At 43.2% G+C, this 25,013-nt stretch overlaps 1 long non-coding RNA gene across 1 annotated transcript; it reads right to left on the bottom strand.

Annotated features, from left to right (window-relative positions):
* Positions 1–19,160: 19,160 nt before the first annotated feature.
* On the bottom strand, positions 19,161–23,399 carry LOC129525202 (uncharacterized). The gene is made up of 3 exons (XR_010135413.1): positions 23,313–23,399; positions 20,625–20,766; positions 19,161–19,282 (listed from the first exon to the last, which is right to left on the bottom strand). It is a non-coding gene; the product is annotated as an uncharacterized lncRNA (long non-coding RNA).
* Between the last annotated feature and the right edge of the window lie 1,614 nt (positions 23,400–25,013).

Here is a 25,013-nt window from a genome sequence, read left to right as displayed (position 1 = left end):
TCAGGACAATACCAACTTATTACTATGTAAAAGCATATAATTGTCCCCATCATGCCCATGTGGGGTTCAGCAGGTGCATGTTACCAAGCTTCCCCACCTTCCTCTGCTCACTGGAAGAGAAAAGACAATAGCCGTGTGAAAGAATTCTCAGAACTGCAGTCACCATGGAGTACAGATCGTGCCCTCCAGGGCCCTTGCTCTGGGGGCTTGACCCATTAGTAGGAGGTCCTGCAAGATGGTGGGAACTGGGAGCGAGATGAAGACGGACTTTTATCTTCCAAGCAAGATGGAGACGATGACATGGGATGGTTTGTATGAAAGAAACAACCTTGGAGGAAGGAAATCTAGAAGCTCCCAAGGGTCACTGAGTGCTCAAGCACCTTGGGCCATGTTGAAGATCTGGCAAAGACCTGGAATTCCAGTTTGGACTGTACTGCTTTAAATGTGACATAGCTCTCTGGTCCAGGTTTTTGTTTTATTATGCAGAAGGATTTAATTCCTTTTTGTCTCAATCCTCCACTGCAGACTGGGCTTTGGAGCCTAACCCAAAGGCCTATTAATTGCCTTTCCTAAACAAAAGAGTCATCTTCTCTGAGAAAAAACCTCTACTCCCTTATAATGCACAAGTGGATTAAGTCATTTTTTTAAAATAGCAATCTTTTGCCCTCAGCTTACACTTATTCTCTGTGTTCCTCTACAATTCACATAGAGCTCCCATATAATCTCCCCCGATAACCCTCACCCCAAAAATAGATTCTTATTATTCAGGTAGTAGCTGCTTAATAGTAAAAATATTTTAATCTCCACCAAAAGAAAGTAAAACAGGAAAATACTGCCACCTGGAATGCTGGATCAAAGCTGAATGACAGTTGTCTTCCCATGACTGGCTGTTAGACCTGGGGAGGGTGGGAGCAAGCAGGAGGCAGGAAGACTAGGTACCTGTGGGCTGGACACACAGGGTCACCTGGAGCCGGGCTCAAGTGCACTAGGAAATTGACTGTACCTGCCATTGTTAAGAACACAGAAAGTGGCAGGTCCTCTTGGCAGCTCTGCAGACCCTCCCTAGTCTTCTTATTCTCTCCAGCCTGATGTCCTGAACCTCCAGCCTGATCTCCTGAACCATGGTGGGTCCTTTATTTTCCTGACTTTATGGCTTAACTTGGCTGTGTTATGAACTGAATGTTTGTGTCTCCCTCAAAATTCATGTGTTGAATTATGATCTCCAGTGTGATGGAGGTGGGGCCTTTGGGAGGTGATTAGAGCATGAGGGTGGAGAACTTAGGAATAGGATTAGTCCCCTTATAAAAGAGACCCCAGAAAGCTCTCTGATCCTCTTTTGCCATGTAAGGATGCCGTGAGAAGACGGATGTCTAAACCAAGAAGCAAGAAATGGACCCTCATCAAAACAGAGTCTGCTGGCCCCTTGATCTTGGACTTCCAGCCTTCAGAAGTGTGAGAGATAACTGTTAGTTGTTCATAAGCCACCCAGTTTATGGTACTTCATTATGACAGCTTGCAATGACTGACAGCTGCCTTCCCTTTTCCTCCCCTTACTTCATACTTAGCTTGACAAAGTTGGGTGTGGCAAATAATTTGGGAGTGGGGATTTTTATCTTGAACTTCCCTGACCCTCCAAGTCCCATTGTGGTAACTGAGCAGAAGGCTACCAAGTCTCCTTTTTTGGAATATCTACTTTAAGATTTCATTTGTGAAGACTGAAAAGAGTGAGCTGCAGATTTCATTTTGCTGTTATTTTAGTAGTGAATCCTAAATATAAAAGGATTATTCTGAAACAAGTTTACATGAATTTTGTAAAGAAAAAAATACAACAGATCTATTGTCAAGAAAGATATAATTAAGTGATGCAAATGCAATTGACGAATTTGAAATTAATTAATTTGACCTGGCTTACAATAATACAAAGAGTTACAATGCCCCAAAAAATTCCGTTACGTTTTCTTCATAATCACATGCAAGTTTAAATGCTCTTCACAGAGTGACAAGATAGAAACATTGAAGTTTTAGCAGAGATGCCAAGATGCAGTAGGTAGAAAATTCCAAAGTAAGTGGTCAGACAGTGTAGATTACACAAGGAAATTAATAAAAACTCTGTACAGTGCTATACTTTTCCTGCTTTCAGGACATAAAGGTTCAAGGGAGGATATGATGAGTTTTCCTTTACCAATAGCTATCACTATGCTTTCAGACTCAGTCCCTGGGGGTAGTGGGTGGAGGGGCTTCCTTCTTTTTCCAAGAGAGGTTGTAAGGCTGAGTTTCTAGTGGTCAGTGTCAGGGCAAGTGGCCAGAACCTGACTCACAGGGAAAGGTGGAATAGGAAGGTGGCCCCCAATTAGCCTGCACTCCCAGTTAGTCTGAGTGAGCAATGCTTCCTACACTCAGGCATGGCCATGCCAGAGCAAGAGAGCTGGGCCTGACCTCCTTTGAGTCTTGCCCAAGAAGGCTCCCGCCAGAGTGTGAGAGAAATACAATGGCAAGGAGGATCCGTGGGACCTCATGTTGTTCTTTTGCCATGAACATGCACCTTTCCTCAGCTGCCAGGGCCTGATTGCTCTACGGGGAAGGGAAGGACGCTCCTATTCCTGTGACCATCCTTCCTCCTAGGTTCCTCTGCCCAGCCCCATCAGAGGCTGTCTTCAAGTTCCAAGCGGGTTGGGAGGAAGGTTACTGTCACACTGGTGCAGGGTTGATTTAATGTTAAATTCAGTTCAGAATGGTGATGAAAATCCTAGACTGCATATTCTAATTTCCAAACTCAGATTGCATTTGTAACTTAAATAGAAGATCTGTTGCTTAAGAACCAATCTGATATTGAACCAGCCAGCCACAGTACTGTCACAGAGATTGCCTACTGCCTGTGTTCATTCTGACTGGCCAGTGTGTATACCTGCTTAACAGTGAGCAAAAATGTCATGAGCCTGTCAGGATTTTCTTCACATACAGGTAGAGATTACAATACTATAAGGAAAAACCTTTTAAAATATTGAATAAAATGTGAGATTTCAAGCTTTTTAGACCAACTTAATGTACTTCAAACTTGTTTGCATGCTCTTTTGTATTTTTTTCATCTGCTCTTTAATCTATGCTGTCGGTGTCACCATTTGGATTTCAAGAAAATAATCCAATCAAGCATATGCTGAAATTGGGTAGGAATGAAAGACCACTAAGAGACAGGAGTAATTCAGGAGTTAATAATCATTTAAAACAGTTTTTCAAATTATCAATTATGATCCATTAATTAGCTATGAAATAAATCTAGTGAGCTATGGTTGAGTGTTTTTGTAAGTGAAATTGAATAGATGAAATAAAATAGGAAAAGACAGATTAGAATATAAAATGTCAGAGTACATCCTCCATCTTAAGATTAAATGTTATTCAGTGATTCTTTTGTTTGTTATGTGAGTATGTGAGTGTATAGTTCTGTGTGTGTTCTGAGCTGAAGCTATAAAATCTATTTCATACTGGGCTTCAGTCAAAAAAATGTTGAAAGCATCTGAATTCCAGCATATACAAAATCCATAAAAAAAAAAAGTCAGGAATCAAAGGCACAAAGGCAGCATGAGAAATAGCATAGAACAAGGAAAAGGGAATAATACACGTAGGGATCAGACAAGTTCCTGGTTTCTGCAGCCAGCCCATTTTCATTCTATTTTTCTAGAGTAGAAGGTAGTGCACTCACCCAGAGCTCCTTAAAAAGCATCTTACCCATTTCACCTTTGTCAACAGAAGGAAGAAGGAAAGGAGAAAGAAAGCGAAGGATAAAGACAAAAGAGAAGGAAGAAAGAAAAAAATTAAAAAGCAAGCATGTTAGTGAAGACAGGTGGGGAAACTGTCACCCCCATCCCCCTTTTAAAACAATCTCCACCTACTCAGGATCTGGGGGACGGGTGCCTATAAATGCCCACTTTCAAATGAAGGAAGTTCCAAGTTACAATTAACGAACAGTACGAACCACTTTGCAGTGTAGTCACACATGACATATAAAAGGTTGTGATACTAACAAAGTGATTGCACTATGTGGAATGCCCTGGTAATTAACCTCATACGCTGTTTTATTGAACACTCATCTTGTGCTGATCGAGGAAAACTGACATGTTTCGATAGAGTTTGCAGGAATATTTCACTACACATGGCATCTTCCCAGGGTTTATATTGACTGGAGAAGACACTATCATGCAGGATGAGCTACACTCGGGGCCGCCACTTTGTGCCGACTTAGGTGGCACCTTCCCAGTGTACGCGACGTGAACGGCACTCCCTGGAGTCCTGAAACGCAGTGGCCCTGACTACGCACAGCTGGGGCTCCAGGGCTTCTGCTACAGTGCCCCCTGACGGCCAGAACCCCATCTGCATCTGGGCATTGAGTGTTAGGTATTGATTTTTGCCACTACAGGTGGTCCCAGCTTAGTCTTCGTGTGCTCCCACCATGGCCTTCTCCTGGGCTGCTGAGGTCTCTTGACTTCCAGGTAGTGAGTATGGCCTCATTTTTATAGTATCCCTAAGTCATCTGGTGGGGCTGATTCCAAGAAAATCTTTTTTTTTTTTTTTTTTTTTCAGGACACTGCCAACAAAAGCCTCATCCTATCTCCTCCCTCAAGTGTACTTTTTCAAGGGCTGGGGAAGCCTCCAGAGCATCTGCAGTCAAACCCTTTCTAGCGCACTCAGCTCTCATTGACCTTCCTCTCAGCACTTAGGTTTTTGCACCACCTAACTGAGCTCTCATTAACTGCTATCTGTGCTGCTCACTGTAGTCTCGTGTATTCCTGTTAGTCTTGGCTCCTTAGAGTGTGAATTCCACAGTCTTTGGTATCCTTTACAGCAGCCAGCCCCCTGCAGTGCCCGAAAGTACTAGCCACACTTAGAGGTCAGTTGCAAGAAATTAGTTCTTTGAGCATCCTCCTCTTTATGTGTGAAAAGTGCTTTGAGGACCAATGGATCCCTTTTGGAGAACTTATGAATGCTTTGATCATGGTTTCTGAAAACATGAAACAGACAAAATAAAAATAAAAACAAAATATATATGTGCTTTGCACATATCGGTTTTCTTAACACTCACCATAACCCTATTTGATAGGTATTTTTTCACCACAGTTTAACTGAAAAAGAAATGGAAAACCAAAGAGGTTAATTTCTCCGAAGTTGTAAATCTAGCAAATAGCAGAGCCTGGACCCCAAGTCTGTATTCTTCGAGAAAATACTGTCTCTCGTGTAGGTTATCCCTGTCTTAAACTTTAAATAACTCAGATAGATTAAAAAATGCTTCACCTCTGCCGAGGAGTCATTCCAGTCCTCAGGAGGCCTGAGGGCATTCCTTCTAGGGAACTATTAGCTAGTTATCCAGGAGCTAAAGGGCTTCGGGCTGTGTCCCATGGCCTCACAGTGGGCACTGGTCTTTCATAAGAAAATCACCTGCAACTATCAAGATGCCAGAGAGGCAATGGAAAAAGACATGATTCAAGTGAGTCACAAAATCTGGAGGAAAATAACAAAGAAATCCAGATTCAAAAGATTTAAACAAACAAATGAAGATACAATAGTAAGGCGAAGTAATTGAAGAAATACACAAAGCAGGTCAGAATATACGGACAGCTTTCTACAGACCTGATATTCTTTTAGAATATCAGCACTTAGGTTCATTGCTATGGGCTCATTGCTACAGGAAACAGAACTCAAGGATTACATGGCCAGAAGGTTAGGTACTGCCAAACCCAAGTGAAGCTACAATAATGATTTTAAAATTGTATTGAGCACATATTATGCTCAGCACTGCATTCAACTTTTAATTTATGTATATTACCTAAACTAATGAAAACCTGGTGAGGTTGATTGCATAAACAAATGGTCATTGGTCTTCTAGCCAATAGGAGTAGAGCAGTGAACAAAAGAGACAGCACTCTCTTTCCTGTTGGAGTTTACATCCTCATAGGAATGCATTATTAGAAGTAGGAGTATTCCTATATGACAGATAAGTAACCCAAGGCTTACAAGGGTTAAGCAACTTGTCCGAATCACACAGCTACTTGATTGCAGAAGCCTCAGATTTAAATCCAAATCTGTCTGACTCCAAAGCCCAGATCGAGGCCCACCCTCCAATGCCTGCAGCTGCATTTGGAGTACATTGCCAGTTTAGCCAACTATAAGATCCCATTGTTAATTATCTTACTTACTGGAGCATTATACACACAGTCTTTATTGTCCATTCTGGCCTTGATCATATTGTCATTTACTATTTTCTAAAAGTTTCATGGATGTAAGACTCGCTTGCCCACCTAAAGTGAAAATTCCTAGAAGGTTGGACAAGATAATATATTTTGTAGTATTTCCCAGAGGACCTAGAATCTTACAGGGCTGGGCAGATGCATTTCACACAGGTTTTAAGCACCTGTTAATCTGCCAGGGCATAGTATTCAGCACCATGGAGAATTTTTTTAAAAATCAAATAAAATATTGTCCTTGCCATCCACAGTCTTATAACTTAGTGGACATGTCATTAAAAACTGACTGATGGAATTGTATTTTCAACAAATCCTGTTTTTGAGAATTCATGAAGGACTGGATAAGGTTTCCAAAGACAAGAAACCAATAAATGCAATGTATGTTTTAAAAAGGCAGGAAGGCGACTTGGAAAGTTAGAGATTGATAACAAAATCTGATTTTCCTATGAGAAAGACTCTCAGGGCAAATCAAAAGAGAATCAATTGGAAGACAGACAAACCGCAGAGTGCTGGGAAATACCAGTGTGGCTTTGAAAGAAGCACATTGTGTCTGACCCACCCAGGTTACTCCTGTCTCAAAGAGGAAGATGATTCTTGTAGAAGTGATGACACAATAAACATATTAGAGCTCAAGAACAGGAAGGTTGTTGATTCTGCCTATGTGACATCCTCATAAATAAGCTAACCAAATATAGCCTAGGAGACTGCCCTAGAAGGTGGGTGCACTCAAATGATTGTGATAACCAGCCAGCTGTCGACCCAAGAAGACAAGAAAGATTTGGCACTGGGGAGGAATGTGTCCTGAGTCCTGAAGCATGTACAACTTCCATTGATGACGTTGGTGACAGGAGCAAGGAAGGGCTTATTAAGTCATGGGTGGCACTGGAAGTGGAATGCAGGCAGCTTCCTGTTGAACTGGACTGGAATTCTCTATGGCTCAGGCAGGTAATTAAAGAAATAGTTGAAAATGGGAACAGGTTAAATTTTAATAAAGAAAGCACGTAGGGAAAATTTAACTTCTGATCCTTCTCTTTCTCTCTCGATTTTACTCCTGGGAGCCAAGTGTGAAGGAAGCCTTCACTTGAAGCCAGGGACTCAGATGTGCAAGGGTTGCCTGGCTTTTAACTGGGAGTTGCTGTACTGGGACCTTGGTTTTCTCATCTGTGCAATGGGGTAACAGCTGGCCTGCTGCACAACCATCACCATGTGTGGATTAGCTCATTACTGATCATTCGGGACCCTAAAAATGCAAAGTGTTGCATAAATGCTAAGTATTATTATGCTTCACATAAAGGGCAAAGATTTTGACTTGGAAAGAAAATGGGAGGAAAAATTACAGAAGACAGAACAAGAACACACAGAAGAGAAGCTATTAGCCAGTTTAGGGAGTACAACTGCAAGGGCTTGAGAATCATAAAATATCTGTGGTCATTTCCACTCACCTCTAGTTGCCGTGAGGGAGAAAGCAGTCTGTTGTCTTTAAGCAAAGAATAAGGAAAAGCAATAAAGTGAGCATCTGCCCTTGACAAGGTCAAGGAAATCTCTCAAATGTCATGCAATTTAGGACGTTCTAAATGAAGAAATTACTTAATCAACCTGGGGGACTGTAGCTATTACATAAACCAACATAAACAAGCCTCCAAAATCCAGCAACTGAGGATGCTTTGGCTCCACAGCAGACAGCTTGAAATTGACAAGTTTCCTAGGCTGCCCTTGAAACTCAATTTTCTGACACTCAGTTCATCCCAAATTAATGGAGACCCCGTTCAACACCCAAAGCTGCCCTTTTGCGTTGCCCTCAAGAGCCCTTCCTGGGGTATAAAGAAGGCCATAAAGACAAATTCTAAATGTTCTAATATGATGGGGTGATGCCAATTAAATAAAATGCATTGATCTCAGTTAGAGGAGGGGAAGGGACACTATAAATAAGTATTCCCCTGTTGGTCAGCTGAGCTACAAAAGGGTCAAAGGGATTAGGGGTGGAAGTAGCTTCACAAGCCAATGCCATATGCAAAATAGAAACACTACCCCCCCATTTTTTCCCTCCCTAGTACCAACCACCTGCTATCTGAGGCATCCCTCTAATAAATTAAAAGAGCCTTGTCAAGTAGCTGATTCTATTATTAACTAGACATGTGTCTCTCCCAGGCTTCCTGGCAGATCAAGAAGACTGTCAGCCTTCTCCACAGGGTCCCAGGGCCACTTAGCTGAGCTCAGCAGCCTTCATGAAAGAAGGACAAGGAAGATAATGGCCTTAATTTGGCCAAGTAGCCCAGAAGAGGTCCAGTGCTAAACTGTGTGATCACAGTCAGAGTCATCTTGGTGCTGTCCCTCCCAGGCCACTCAAGAAAGCTGGTGCTGCTGGCTGTGGGTCTGGGCAGTGGGTGAGTGGAAGTGATACAATTTGGGCCTTAAATATCCTATCTGAAGACCCGTTGGACTTTTTACCTGACTACGTAGCTCTGGAGACCTGACTAATAGAGAATTAACTTTCTGTCCTTGCAACCGAGTTGTCACAGGATAATGCAAAACAAATTAGCGCATGCCCAGGCTGCAAGGAAATCAGGACAGACAAAAATGAGACAGGCAGGGTTCTAGACTACTTTTTTTGAAACGTGACCTCTCCTAAGACAGTTTCATGGGTCATTTCTCGGTACTTTGGTTTAGAAATAAATGTCTATCTTCTTACATCATGTTGGCAGGAAGAGAAAGAGGAAAGAAACAGTCAAGATGTCAGGAATCAGAAATGAATGCAGATGGGAACATTACTCATATTAACTCAGTGACACTTGAGAAGCCCAACCACTTGAGCTCCATCTAGTCAGCTAAAGGAGCAGAAGATAACAAATACAGAAAGAAAAGAACTTTAATACTTACATGTCTGAGAACACTGCCCTCCCCCACTAAACTGGGAGCATCTCCAAGGTAGTGGCCATTGAAAAAAATCTTTTCTGAAGCTTCTAGCACAGCACCTTACATGTAGTAGGCCTTCCACAGATGCTTGGGAATGAGCAAATGGTTAAATGTAGACTACAAAATGCCCAGAAACTCAGCATAGTAACCTAACAGTTGTTGAAAAAATAGAGGAAATCACGTTCTAATTTCATCAGTGCAACTTAAGCAAACCTACTAACAAAGGTAACCTATGTTAGGGCCTTGGAGCCCTCTCCTTTAGAAGTCAATTTCCACAGTCCCCATTTGGGGAGGGCACAGTGTGGAGCTGACAATAGCTGCTCCTCTCTCCTCCCTACTCATGTCTACTTCTCAGGGAATCAAAGATCTGTGCAGCTGCTTAGGTCACCCTGAGCATAATTCATGTTGGTTTAGGATTTAGGCTTATGAGATTAGACTGATGATCATAAACCTTGCCCATTATAAAATTCTAAAATCATTATTAATTTTAAAATGAGTATAAAACCTTGGGCAAAACCAATAACAAATGCCTGCCAACTCTAAGACCAAGAAGAAGCCTAAATCCTGTCTAATTTGGAGAGCTCAGGCTGGAGCAGATTATGGAGAGAGGCTAAGGATGCTCCCTCCCTGGACAGGATGAGGATGAGGATGAGGATGAGGAGGACAGCATCACTGCTTCTGCCGAAAGCCAGGGACTGGTAAGGATCCTCCGGGCAGCTCTCTAGTCTGCAGCCTGAAGAGAGGACTGCGGAAACTACTGTAGAATCAATACTACCAGGCTGAGGAATGCCCAAGGGAAAAAAGGAGCTGGGACCAAGGACAGAACCCAGGGAGGTGAGGGCTCTGTGACCCTGCTTAGTTACGGGCCTTGCGATGGCTGCTTGCTTTTCATAGAGTGAAAGGTAAGAAATGGAAGAAAGTCATACATTGGCATTCCAAGGATGAGGAATATAATCAAATACGAAAGTTGCTTCCAACAAGATGGAATGTGAATTTGCCCATGCAGACAAACAATCCAGTGCTGGCACACAGAGCAAGATGCAGAAATGAAGGGGAGGAAAGGCCAGTCTCAACTAGGGGTCTGTGATTTACAACTGAAGTTCAAAGTGATGGTAATACTATGTTTTTACTTTTTAAATGGTTTTATCCTATTTTTCTAGCCCATAAGGAATGCACCTTGGTGTCAACAAAACCCCTTTGTCTTTGTAAGCTATTTTGAAGCAAAATATCAGTAAATTACTTCCCAAACCACCACACAACTAGATCACGCTGAGAAAATGGGCTCTGCAAGAATGCAGTAAATTGTTTCTGTCACAGAAGAAAATACAACCAGTAGAAATCGTTATGGATGAGTCATTATGAGAAGGGGCCAAAAAAATTAACCTTCATCCGTTTTCTTTGTCTTTGTGCATGTAAGAGAGGTGGGGGTGTATGTGTATGTGTTTATTTGAATTCACCAGCCACATTTAGGACCGGAGCTGGGAAGGATTTTAGAGAGAAGCCAGGTCAGCCCCTTTGCTGACGACGGTGGAGGAGGGGGAGGAAGAGAAGGAGCTGACTCCAGAAATGATATTGCTGCGAAGATGCTTAGTATGATTGAAGGACAAGTGGCTCTCTGATTAAAGGAAGACAGAGAAGAAAACTTTTATTCTAAAATATTTATTGACGTTTATGAAGTAGCACCAAGCACAGAATTAAATGCTTTTATATGTTTGAGCTTTTCTAATTCTATTTCTTCCAAGGCCAGTCCTATTGGGTAGGACCCCCATTTTATAGATGAAGACATTGAAGTTTAAAAAGGTTGGGTGACTTGTCTGAAGCCCCATAGCCATGAAGTGACTGGGGCTGGGATTCATGTCATTGTGGTCTGATTTCAAGCCCATTTCTATTAGTCCATTTTCATACAACTGTGAAGAAATACCCCAGACTGGGTAATTTATAAAGAAGTTGAATGCACTCACAGTTCCACATAGGTAGGGAGGCCTCACGATCATGGCGGAAGATGGAGGAGGAACAAAGGCATGTTTTACACAGCTGCAGGCAAGAGAGGGTGTGCAGGGAAACTGCCCTTTATTAAACCATCAGATCCCATGAGACTTATTCACTATCAGAAGAACCACATGGGAAAAACCTGCCCCTCGTGATTCAATTACCTCCCACCAGGTCCCTCCCACAACACATGAGGATTATAGGAGCTACAATTCAAGATGAGATTTGGGTGGGGACACAGCCAAGCCATGTCACCATGCCTTCCAGAATGACACTGTTCCTCCTCGGGTGAGGAACGTGCTGTGTGAAGCCTACCATGAGCAAAAGCCAGCACTAGGCAGGATGGCTGGAGAATGTGAGTGTGAGCCGAGGTGTACATCTATGAGATTCAGAGGAAGTGATTGGCATTCCCCAGATTTGCACATGGACTTTCAGAATTTTCCAGTGAATCCGCACTCCACGTGCAGCTTTCTCAACCTCTTCAGCCACTAGGAGCCCCGGCATAGGGACTTCGTGATGTTCCCTGGGGCATTCTAATTCACTTCACTAAGCTCCAGCCTCTCCTCTCTGCCAATACAAAATCCATTGCTGGTCACTTGGTAATGATTCCTCATGTCCCCTCTATGCAAACAATGGTAGAGAAAAATGCTCCGTTAAAGTGTTAAACATCCGCTAATGTGTGGTAATTGATTTCATGTGTGGAAATCAGGGACAGGGCAACACTGTGAGACAGTGGATTTGACACAGGCACTGTCTGATTTGATGAACACAGCTGCAAGGTGCTGGTTTTTATGAACGTGTTAATCATCTGGTAGACCTGGCCAAAAGGCCCGCTTCCACGTAGTAGTGCCCTAGGTGGACAAGATAGGACACAGAGGGCCACCTTTGTCCCTGTCAGTAACTATTTCATTTCAGTAACGATATCAGTTTACAAGCCACATGAATTTGAGGGCTGTGTCCTGCTCCATGGATCTGCAGCATGAAGTCACCTCTGAAGTCAGCCAGGCTGGGGAGACACGCTGAGGCAGATGGAGGTCCACACAAGTTGCCCAGGGAGAGTCAGAGAGGAACGGAGGTTGTGGAAAGCAGCAAGTGGGGAGATGAGGACTGACAGCAAAAACTGTTCACTGCTCACCTGCAGCAGTGCATCTGGAAGCCAACGTGTAGATCTGTCTAAAAGCCAAAGGCAACAAGAGACATATGTATGTATGTTGCTGTATAGCTGACAAGGAGCTTCCACAGACATGATCTCAGTTTGGATTTCCTCATCAATCTTGCAAGGCTGGTATTTTTGCCAACACAGAGAAAGAACTAGATTACTAATTCTCAAATGGGGTTGCATAGTTACCTGGGAAGCTGTAAAAGAGAAACCGATACCCAAGACCCCTCCTTCCCACCCCCAATTCAGATTCCTATGTTTAAATTCTCCCAAGTGATTCAAACATATGCTAGGTTGAGAGCCACTGAATTAGACAAACGTGTGTAGATGGACGGACTGAAGACAAATATATCCAAAATGGAGAAGGGCATAAAATTTAAATAAATAAATTTAGGACATAGGAGAGGAAGGACTAGAAACACAAAAACCGTTCAGTCTGGCTTGGTCTGAGAGACAAGGCAGAGGGATATAGATAAAGCCATGGGGCTAGTGCAAGGTGATCACATTCTGCACTCTTATTAGCAGATGCTTCTCAGGTGACGTGCAAGGACCCAGAGTCATGCGTCCCCAATCCATATGATTTGGAGAAGAGAGGAGACAGGCACCTCCTCAGATGGAAGCTGTGCTCAGACCAAAGTCAAAACATAAGCACAAAAGAGGCCTGAGGAAAAGACTATTTTCTGTCCCTGCTTTATACTCCATAGACTGACTTGAAACAATTTTTAGAAGTGTCCTTAACTCCTAGGGGACTCATTTAGCAACACACCGCTTCCTCTAATGAACTATGAATTGTGCTGATATTCTCATCTCCAGGCAATGGAGATACTCTCTGCAGCTCCTAGGTTTCAACAGGAACTTGGACAACACCTACAGATTTTTCTGATGCATAAGCAGTACGATAATAATAATGATGATAACAAAAATAGCTGCTGTTTATTGAGCACCTACTCGGTGCCATGACTTTGCACTGTGCTTTAGATGTGTTCTCTCCTCTTTCCTCTTTACTTTTTCTGTTTTCTTTTCTTTCTTTCTTTTTTGAGACGGGATCTCACTCTGTCACCAGGCTGGAGTGCAGTGGTGCAATCTCGGCTCACTGAAACCTCCGCCTCCCGGGTTCAAGCGATTCCCCTGCATCAGCCTCTCCAGTAGCTGGGACTACAGGTGCGCACCACCATGCCCCGCTAATTGTTTGTATTTTAGTAGAGACAGGGTTTCACCATGTTGGCCAGGATGGTCTCAATCTCCTGACCTTGTGATCCACCTGCCTCAGCCTCCCAAAGTGCTGGGACTACAGGCATGAGCCACTGCGCCCAGCCCCTCTTTCCCTTTTCCTATACACCACCTTAGACGGTAGAGACCATGAAGTTCCCCTTTTGCAAATGAGAAACATGGGTCTCAGGGAAGTATGGTACTCAATGTCACAAGTCTGGCAGGTCCAGATGGGATCTAGACACACCCGGCTCCAAGCCCTGGTGCTTACAGGTGCAGAAGTGCAGCAGGAACTGCTACTTACCACCTGGAGAAGGAAATAATTAATAATGCTAGTTACTCTTTCCTGAGCACTTCTTTAAGCCTGGCACTGTGTTCAGCCATTTACATATGTTATTTTATTTAATGCTCACAAAACCCAGAGAGGCAAGTATTTTATCCTTAATTTACTCTTGAATCATTTGAGCCTCAGCGATGATGTAAGCACACTGGCAAGGAGCAAAGGCATCCCGTGGGCCTTTGCCTACCATTTGCTGTTCTTCACCTCGGCCCCAGTGCACACAGGCACATTCAGATGTTGTAGCTTTGCTCTTCACAGGACTCTCTCTCATTAGCATCACTTCACCCACCAGTGAAGGAATGAATTCTGTCCGTTAGTTGGGGAAGGAAAAATATTCTTGCCCTATCCAAAGTCAGATAAATCTTCAGTTCTGGAGGACAGAAGAAGCCCCTCATTCTAAATGTCCTCCCAGTCAAGGCCACTCAGGGACCACCATTCCTTTTGCATCAGCCCATGGCCTGAGGAGTGCCTAACCTGGACAGCGGGCTGCATCAGAGTGGACTGGTTAAGAGCAGGGCTTTAACAGTAATGTATTCTGGGGATCAAGTTCTGGCTGTGTTGCATGAATTGCGTGAGTCATGTTCCCCATGAGCCTCAGTTTTCTCATCTGTAAACTAGTGATTGGAATAGCAACTTCTCAGGGTTGTTGAAAGATTATAAGAAATAATGTATGCAAACACATAAAATGCTTAGCCTAGTGCTTGATTGCTTGATTAATGGAAGCTATTATTACTCTTAATGGCTAAGGGCACTGAGGCTGAGACGGTTTTCTGGCTGCCTCCAAGCAGAAGGAGAAATGGCATGCTCCCCCATGCTGATCGTACATTTTACCCCCATTTCCAGGTGTGGGAAAAGCTCCATCACAGCTCTCCCATCAATAACAGTCGATTCCAAGCCCGAGAGAGCCCAGCTGCAACTTCCAACTTGCAGTTGGAAGGATGCTGAGGCACTAAAGTAGGCATGGAGGGAACCAAGGACGTGTGGCCCTCCAATGCGTGGTGGAGCCTTGAGTTCAGCAGACCCCTGCACATGCCAGCATGTGTGGCCCAGGCAAACCAGCCTGCACGAGGCCAGCAACCCTGTACCCTGTCAAGGATCCGATGTGTGTCCAGGATCCCTGTGGAGGCAAAGATCCTGCCACTCTCTCCATCCACCAGCACACCACTCCCACGTGCATGCACACACATGCACACATGTGCACAGGCACATGCACACGCAGACACATGCACACACACATGCCTCACACACACACACACACACACAGCAGTCAACATGCCCTGCAGAGAGACCTCCCTGGTCACGCGCTAGAGCCTCCTTGGGGGCGGGGTGTCCTCTGAGGCGCTTGCAGCTCCTCCATGGCTGTAGAAACTCACTTTCCCCTCAGCCCTCTTTCTGCCAGTCACCTTCTGTCAAGGAGTGATTATGCTCCTTTCTGTCAGGAACACGGAGTGACTGTGGCAAGAAAATTGCCTTCAGCGATAGGGATTTAAGAAACGCTTTTCCTGAAAATAGTGCTCAAATTAATTAACTCGGAGGAAAGGGTTGCGTTTTTTTTTTTTTTTTTTTTTTTGGTCTGGATTTAATTTATTTTTTCCCGAAGAGATTTTTGTTATGTGATGAATAGTGAGGAGGGTGTTACCTCCTCAGACATACACCTGGAGTCAGGGAGGCATTGCAGGCGCCCATCCCGTGAGGCACCAGGGATGTGCTCCTCTGAGCGGAGCAGGCAGGGCAGTGGGAGGGACCAGCCGGAAGCAGGATGTGTTTGCAGGAGGTAGTGGGTGTCCGCAGTAGGAATGTAAGATAACAGTGGCAGTGGAAAGCACACGGGGTAGGCATACAGCTGCCTGGGTGCTGGCACTGTCCCTGACACTAACTGGAAATGTTCACTCGGCTTCTCTACAGTAGAGATGTGATTCCGATTGCAGCTGCCAGTTGGGCTGGTTGCTGGGAGGACCAGATGAGGCACACCTGGGGCTGTATTTTGTGCTCAGTTCTGTGATTCCTTCGTGGCCCCTGACAGGAGGGTGGTTCAAGGCCACGGGGCAGAGGGCGGAGGGCAAAGAAAAAAGGCTTTCTGAAATCAAGACCAGTACCACTGTCACGAGCTGCGTGATCTTGGGTCAGTAATCTAAACTCTTTCAGCTTTTACGCCCTCGTTGTAAGATGGGGGTAAAAAATAAACACGTCAGCATCATTGTGAAAAGCAATGAATCGATTAAAAGACTCAACTTATAATTGATTGATAAATAGTAATTCCTTTCTCCACTCTAGTCCTATGCAATACACTAATAGGCACTCAAAAAATGTATGTGTATAATATATTTTGAATGGACAAAAGTGATTAAATATTATACATGCATTAATTTTTAAATAACGACTTTTTTTCACGCACACTTTGAACCCTGTCAGGCCAGAGTGAAAACGATTAAAATATCACATAAAGGAACTCCCAGTGTCCGTAGAACTTCCAGTTTAAGGTGCTGCAAATCACCTCTGTGACTCACCCACCTTTCTGAGAGCTACCTTTTCTAGGCCTTGTCCCCCACGTACATTCAAGAAATACAAAGATATTTCTTCTCTACCTTGACCAGCATTTCTTACCTGGAGTACATGGATGGGCTTACTGGGGTCCACAATACCTGCATTTGATTCATTGAGTACGCTTGGGGATTAAATCCATAGCTTTCACTGGGGCAGGGATGGGCACAGCTGTGACTACGCACACAAACGCACGAGTGCGCGTGCGCGCGCGCGCCCACACACACACACACACACACACACACACACACACATCCCCCAGTCCTGATGCCCCCACCTGGCAGCTGCACACTCCCGAGGACTGAAGAGCTGCGCTCCCGCAGCCTCTGCCTCTCAGGAGCCTGCGGGTGTTTCAGAGCATCTGACCAGCCTGGCTCTAGGCTGGGTGTGCACAGTTCGCAGGTGAAACAAAGGGAAGGAAATGATCTTGCCCTGAGACATGCAACAAGAACATTCCACTCATCTTTGACTACTAAACTGTCATTGAGAGGAAGGCAAGAAGCAGATCTCATGCAATCAGGGTGACTGCTGAGGAGTTTTAAAGCCACCAGAGAAACTCTCCCAGTGGGAGCCACTGAGGCTTAGGCCCACCTCAGGGATGCAGCCTTGAGATCCCTGCTCCGAGATCCCAGCTGTGGTCAGAAGCAGAATGGCAGGCATGCAAACACCATTTCTGATCAAAGGCAAGAGGGAGGCATGCATGATATCTTTCCTACTTTCAAAGAATTTTAAAAGAAAGGCCATGCTATGAAATGTGTTTAGCATCATTTTCATATAGACCACAGGACATCTTTCAGTTGGACATAGCCCAGGACCTGCATTCAGCTACTCCTACTATTACTACTACCATTAATAATATAAGTATTACCTTATTTTCCTGATTAGTTTCTGTGTTTATACAGTAGTCAAACACCGAATGTAGGAGGCCTAGGAAAGCGAATGCAGAAGTGGGTACCCAAGCACATTGTGACATGGATAAATTAGCCCTGTTTCAAAACTTGGAGGAGCAATTAAAGACAGATGGCGAACTGCTGATACGGACCTCGGCTTCTGTTTCCTCGCCTCCCACTCAGTGCCTAGCACAGAACTTTACATACAGCGAGCACTCAGTACTTGTGTGATATCAGGGAGTAGTCACGATTTTTTTCCTCACCTTCATCTCAAGAATAATGACAGCTTTTATTCATTTAAACTCGGCTTCTCAGAGTGCAGTCTGTGAACCTTCTGCTTCAGCATCACCTGGGGACCTTGTTTAATATGCAGCTCCCTGGCTCCTTTCTCAGATATCCTGAGCCAGGCTCTTTAGAGGTGAGGCCTGGGAAAATGCAGTCTACTAAGCCCACCAAGTGCGCCTTAGGTGCTTTGAAGTTTGAGAAATACTGACTTAGATAAATGAGTGTTTGTTCAGTAGTAGCTTTAAGTCCTTTTCAGAAGCACTTAGTAAATTTACTAAACCATGTATAGAGGCATCTCTAAAATCACATTCTACAAAGCCTTTCTTCTGACTGATTCAGAATTAAGTATAGGAAGGTTTAAGCAATAAAGTGTGGGGGTAAATTTTTCTCGTACTTCCAGTTACTTCATTAAGACTGTCGGCCTGCATGTCAGAGAGGATGATCCAAGAATGTTCTTAGCTCCTAACTCATCTTCCTAGCTGACCGAATAGGCACCTGGGGCCAGGAGAAATCTGCTGGCCTCTCTCACTGGGTTTCCCTTGGTTTGTGACATTACAGATGGACTGTGGTCGTCACTGCTATTATCTTGATAAAACATATTATGGGGCTGGGCACTGTGGCTCACACCTGTAATTCCAACTTTGGGAGGCCGAGGTGGGTGGATCACTTGAGGTCAGGAGTTTGAGACCAGCTTGGCCAACCCCATCTCTACTTAAAAAATACAAAACTTAGCCAGGTGTGGCGGCACGCACCTGTAGTCCCAGCTACTTGGGAGGCTGAGGCAGGAGAATCACTTGAACCTGGGAGGCAGATGTTGCAGTGAGCCAATATCGCGCCAATGCACTCCAGCCTGGGTGACAGAGGGAGACTCCGTCTCAAAAACCAAAACATATTATGGGAGGTATCAGATGACATGAAGAAACAGAAGGAGATGAAATCAGTGAAAATGAAAGAAGAGAAAAAGAGAGGAGAGGAGGGGAGGGAAAGGGAGGAGAGGGGAGAGGAGGAAAGAGAGGACAGTTGATTATCTAGTTGGAATAAACCCCTGTTGCCTTGAAAGTATTCTGCATCAGCAAGGCCTTTAATGGAGTGGGGATTGAAGGACCGGCCCAGAGGAACAAAAGGAAGGAATAAAGAAAGGTGACAAATCGAAGAAAAGAGCAAAGAGAAATAAGGACTGGCAAGAGCAAAAAGAACGTGCAGTACAAAAACTCCAGAGGAGTGAGGGTTTTTTTTTTTTAACTTTGCAAACACTTCATTTTACTACACTTAATTAATCATAACACAGGAACATAAATGTTTAAAGGGTGAAATAAAATGTACAGAAATATAGTCATACTCAACAAAAATGAGAACACATCACTGTAACATAAGGTTGTCATCCCTGCAGTCTCCAAGCTCACGGGAGTCAGCGTCTCCACTTCAATTCCTCCAGCCACAAGCAAGTTCATAGTAATGAAGCTCTTTCTTCATTCTGGCTGAAATCAGTGAGTGAAATGCAGGAGGAATGAGAAAAAAATGTTCCAAAGAGAGAGGAAAAGGGCAGAGAAAAAAAAGCAAGTATGACAGCGACAGAAATAACTTTATTCCCTCATGCTGGTGCCCTTCAGGCCAGGAAGTCCTCTGACGTGTCTAACTCAAATATCTCCTGCAATTCCAGCCAGTTTCATGCTTTCCTGGGTCCAGCCAATAAAAAACTGTGACAATTTACTGATTCAAAATACTGCAACATAAAAGAACAAAAATTTAAATAAAGTTCGGCAGACCCTCTTTCTGAAATCTTGGATCTCCATGAAAGCAAAATAGAGGCAGAGAATACACCAAGAATGAGAAAAATCTCTCCCCTTTTCAACTATAAAACCCATCTGGATTTTCTGTCTCCTGGCCCCAAGCCTTCTGCCATCAATATCTGGACATTTTGATCCCTCTGCATGAATCCACAGTGATTCAGGCCTGTGTGGGGGCAGTGGAACTAATACAGGCTTCTGTTGGGGGAACTGAGGGATCATCACATGACATCCTCAAGCTGACCTTATTCTCAGGCTTTCCCTTCTGATGGTCTGTCTTGGTTCTGGTAACTGAGGTTTTGGGGAGCTGAAGGACACCATTCTCTAAAATCTGAACTCTGCCCATGTCTCAGCTTCCACGTTGGGAACCTTTTCACACCAGGCAGGTTGCTGTTGCTGTCCCAGAATGATCGACCAGATGGACTTCTAGGACCTGTTTATATTTATTTCCTTATAGTATTTTTCCTCCCCTGCCTGCTCTCATACACACAAGCTCCCTTTCACTGGACTCGTGTAATGAGCAATTCTTCCTCTATGAAGCCCCAGGGAGCTTGTCAATCTCCAAATCCCACCTCTGTAGAGGCTTTTCGTGCATCTGAGCCCCGAAGCCTGTTCTGCTGGCCCCTACAGACACCCTTCTTAGTCTGCCTGCATTTCAGTGGGCTGAGTCCTCCTTGGTTGACCAAAGCACATTGGGAAGACTACAGGGGGTCTGTTGTGCCTTCAATGGACTGCAGAGGAAAGTGGCTCAGGTTCATGGTGTGCCTGTGATTTAGCTATGGCTGCTTCAACCTTCCCTCGTATCCAAAGTCTGTGCAGTTCGTCCACCTTGGAAGTTTGTGTTTATCTCTGGGACAAACAAAACTAACCCCTGCCTTTTCCACAGTTCTCAAATCCTTACAAGGCCATAGAGTGTTAGAAATGGTTAAGGATATAAATTTCAGTGTCACATATCTGAGCTATATACTGACCCCTGTGGAACCTTGGGCAACAAACTTCTTTCTCAGCTCTCTCTAACATGTGGCTAGAGTCTCACAGGAATGGGGTAAATGTTCATAATGATTGCGCGACGTTCTTATTATAGTGTCTAGCACAGAGATACTGCGGAGGAAAAGGTGATGAACAGTTTCTGCCTTTCTGAAGTCCCCAGGGTTCCATAATTGTTCTTTGGAAGCTTTGTCATTGTTATAGAGGCAAACCTCAGAGAATGCCAAGGTAGGGAGACCTTCTCCCTTGTAAGGAATTCCACCCCGCCCCCACCCAGTCTCCATGGCTCACCAGTGCTGGCTCCCCATGTTCTTTTATCCTGGGAGGCCACTCCTATGGCCCAGTGGGTGAGGACATCATTCCTGTATCAGCAGAAGCCTCATCGTACCTCACAACTTCCAGTCCCCATGCCTTCTGCTTATTTTCTCCAAGACTGTGGGAGAGCATAGACAAAACGATTTTATGAATGCTTGGAATTCAGACCCAGTGTGTGACCTAAAGCATTCAGCATCCTTTTATGCCATTCCTGAGAACTTCTATTATTGTAACCACATCTATTATAATTGATAACCTCAAAACTAACAGAAAAACACTGTGTCTTCACCCAGAGAAGCTTGGAAGACCCCACGTGCAACCTAAGGCTACTTGTCCTATGTGGGAGAACACATTTTCCTTGACAAATGTCTGGCTGTAATCTGCTTTTCAATAGGTAGTAGATGCTCTCGGGCCTTGTAACTGGGCCACAGTAACCTGTGAAGGGTCGAGATTTATATCTGAGAGGGTATGGTCACCACCACCTCTAACCACCAGTGCATGTCCTGCACCCTCTGAAGGGGCTGTGGGACTCCTGAGCCACCTGCTGTGTGTCCATAATTGTAGTATTGAGTGATAGATTTCAACACATAAATCCAATTCTGAAAGATTCTAAAAGCCACATTCGAGTTAATGAGCAGAGTACACAAATCAATTAATTGTGTCTATTTTGGTTACTTGAAGGAAAGGGGCAATATTTCATCAGCAGTCCTTAGGGTAGGGACAACAAGCACTAGCATCTGGAATCTGAGATCACCCTGATATCGCAGAGAATGTGGAAGCTCAAACAATGAGCCAGGTCCTGGTCAGCTGTTTCAAAATGGCCCCAATCCTTTCCCTTTCTTTATCCATTGCCCTTTCAAGTGGAGCACACTCCTGCACTCCTAGAATCCAGTCTGGTCCTGCAGTAAGAATGACCGCATCCCAGTTCCAAGCCCCAGGCCTCGAGAGGCCTTGCATTCCTCTGTGTGCTCTCTTGGAACCCTGTGACGGTCATAAGAACAAGGCCAAGCTTGTCTGCTGGAGAATAGGAGACCACAGGGACTGGGGCCAGACCATTCATGAGAGGCCATCCTAGACCAGTTCCTCCCAGAAAGCCACTAGCTGACTGCAGAGACATGAGATTCCAGCCCAGAAGAGTTGCCAGTGAGCTAAATGAATGTCTATTGTTTGATGCCACAGGGCTTTGTTTTTTTTTATCTGCTTTTCTTACACAGCATTATTGTAGCAATACACAACAGATAAAAAAGATAGCACCACATTATATCCCGATGAATCCAGCCGTAACCACTGACCATGACCTTAAGATGTTTTTTCTCCTTTATAAGTTGCTCTTCCCACGTGTAGCTGATTGGGTCCAAGGCTACTGATTCTCTAACTATCTGTGGTCAAGGACCAGCTTTTTATTTACATTTTCTTTTGTCCTATTTTGGTTTTGTTTTTACTTCTTATTTGAAATAATTATAGATTTATAAGAAATTGCAAAAAAATCAAATAATACAGGGAGGGCCAAGATGTTTTTTCTTTTTGTTCCCCCAATCCATTGTGGATCAAATACTTTTGTAAAATCAAAAAAGAAAGGAAGAAAGAAAGAAAAAGAAAAGAAAAGAAAGAGAAATAAGTTATCAGGAATATGAAACAAAATCTTAAAAGATGTGTAAAGTACTAGTCCAAATTCTTTATGATTAGATTAAAAGGAATAGACATAAAGTTACAAACATTTTTATGAAAATTTCTAAATGCTTATTTTTGGTTTGTCCATGTAGCTCATGTTTTGTGGCTTGGCCCCAGTCCACAGACCACTTCTAAGTAGTGTTACTTTCAACTTTTCTGGAGATGAGAAATGGAAACTAAGCTTAAGTACAGTGGGAATAATTTTGGTCTCGAATGACCTTAAGGTGTTTCACAGAGGATAATTTTACAATATCTTTTACCCTAAGTGCTATAAAAGAGTGCTTTTGTGGTTATCTAACCCTGGATGATGGGAAGAAAAAACACAAAATACATTTCAGCCTTTATACAGGAATTTTCCTTACTGATTTTCTTTCTTCTCTTCATCACTAAAACAAACAACAAAAGGAAAACACAAACACTGGCCAGGCACCATGGCTCATGCCTGCAATTCCAGCACTTTGGGAGGCCGAGGTTGGCAGATCGCTTAAGCTCAGGAGTTCAAGACCAGCCTGGGCAACATGGTGAGACTCCATCTCCACAAAAAATAAAAAAATTAGCATATAGGCATGATGATGTGCACCTATAGTCCCAGCTACTTGGGAGGGTGAAGTGGGAGGATCACTTGAGCTTGGGAGGTTGAGGCTGCAGTTAACCTTGATGGCACCACTGAATTCCAGCCTGGGTGACAGAGCAAGACCCTGTCTCAAAAATCAAAACAAAAGAAAAAAAAACCCACAATGCAAGGTCACACCAGCACTGAGGTTCAATATTCAATATGCTTGGCTTCTCTACTTGACAACTCTAGCCTTGCACTTTTGACAAAACCAGTGATGCATTGGTTGTCAATACAGTGACCACCTGCAAAACTTCTGAAATATCCTCTGTAGAGAAGCCCCAATATGACTGTGTACCCAGTGTATATACCCTTTTAGAGAGAGCCCCCTAAAGTATCTTGTTTGTCAAAAAAGAGACCTTCCAAAATGACTCAGATACCTTGCTCTTTCCTTCACCATCAGGACGATGAGCACCAACTCTAGGTCCAGACAGTCTCCAGTCCTAGCTGCTTCCAACATGGAGGAACTAAAAGACAAAGTTGAACAGATATTTATTCTTTCAGCTACAACTCGAGTGGCTGCTCAATATTTAAGTCAAAGGAGAATCCCTGCAGCATGCATCAAACTTCAATTACTAGGCTTCATTTAGAATACCTGCTTATGCACACTAAACCCTCACCCAGAAACACACCTCCTTTGTCCCTCATAGTTGCAGTCCATTCAAAATATTACCATAAATGTATTTAAAATAGTGTTAATGTGGAAATAAATGAGTGTAATTTTGAATTCATACATGCTATTGTCATTTTGAGTTTTTAGTAAAAATTATTTTTTCAATAATATCTCTGCCATGTGATATAACTGGCCAGTATCCAGCAGAATGTTTTCCCAATGTATTTTAGTGAACATTAATTCTCCATTTAAAAAATTCAGATTACAACTACTATTTCTGTATAATCTCATGATGTCAACCACTACTGAACCTAGAGTAGCATCATTCCATGAAAAAGGTCAGACATCACCAAACCTACCAGGATTCTTTCACTTATTATACATCTATTAGTTAGAGGCTTAAACAATTAGCCATTTTGTCATAGAAGAATATATTAAGAAGCTGCATGTAAATATACAACAGGGATTCTCTTGTGACCGCTCCTTTTTGGAGGGCTGAGAAGGCTGCTGCTTCCTGCCATGATGGGGTAACAAAAATTGGGCTTAACTGACCATAATAAACAATCAGAAAACTAAACAAAATGTATGAATTAACAGTTTTCAGACATTAAACAACAAAAACAAAAAACAATAATTACTGAAAGAAGAGAAAATTTCTGGAGGAAATTTCTAAACTGCATTCAGGAAGGGTAACCCTAACAATATGTAATAGCCTTCACGAATCAAGGAGAGAGAACAGAGTTCAAGAAACCTGTGGCAACTGAATGTTGTAGGACAGAGTTCCAGAAAGGAGGAAACTAGCCTGGGAATCCTAAAATATTTATTAGCTTGTTGTTTAGAAAAAAATTTGCCAACCCTTGCCGTGGAAATAAAAACTACAATTTATAAAGTAATAGTTTTACTGGGTGAAAGTAACAACAGATTAGACACTGTGGAAGAAAAGATCAGTAAACGTGAAGACAATAATAGAACCTACCTAAAATAAAGCATCCAGAGAAAAAAGACTGCTAAGAAAATAAATAGAGCCACAGTGATTTGGGGACAATATTTAGCGGCCTAACGTACATGTAACAGGAGGAGTAGAAAGAAAAGGAAAAGAGAATAAGGTATAAAATTATTTTTAAAATATAATGGCTCAAGTTTTTAAAAAATTTTATAAAAACTATAAACTCAGAAATGAAATAAGGCCAATGAACTACACAGTATAAACACAAAGAAAACCTCACTGAGGCACATTGTAATCAAATTGCTTAAAACTGGTGATAAAGACAAAATATTAAACAAATATTAAACACTGCTGGAGGAAAAAGAAGTCACTTTATGTAATAAAAATTAGAGCAGGGAACTATGCAAGCTTTAAATCAATAGAATAACATCTTAAAACTATTAAAAAGAGAAAAAGACTACATTCAGTGAAAATAGTCCTTAAAAATGAAGACAAAATAAAATCTTTTGCAGACAAGCAAAA

This window comes from Gorilla gorilla, chromosome 9, assembly GCF_029281585.2.
Source record: "Gorilla gorilla gorilla isolate KB3781 chromosome 9, NHGRI_mGorGor1-v2.1_pri, whole genome shotgun sequence".
Classification (NCBI taxonomy): domain Eukaryota; kingdom Metazoa; phylum Chordata; class Mammalia; order Primates; family Hominidae; genus Gorilla; species Gorilla gorilla.
The sequence above is the reverse complement of the archived record's forward strand: the minus strand, read 5'-3'. Positions and strand labels throughout refer to the sequence as shown.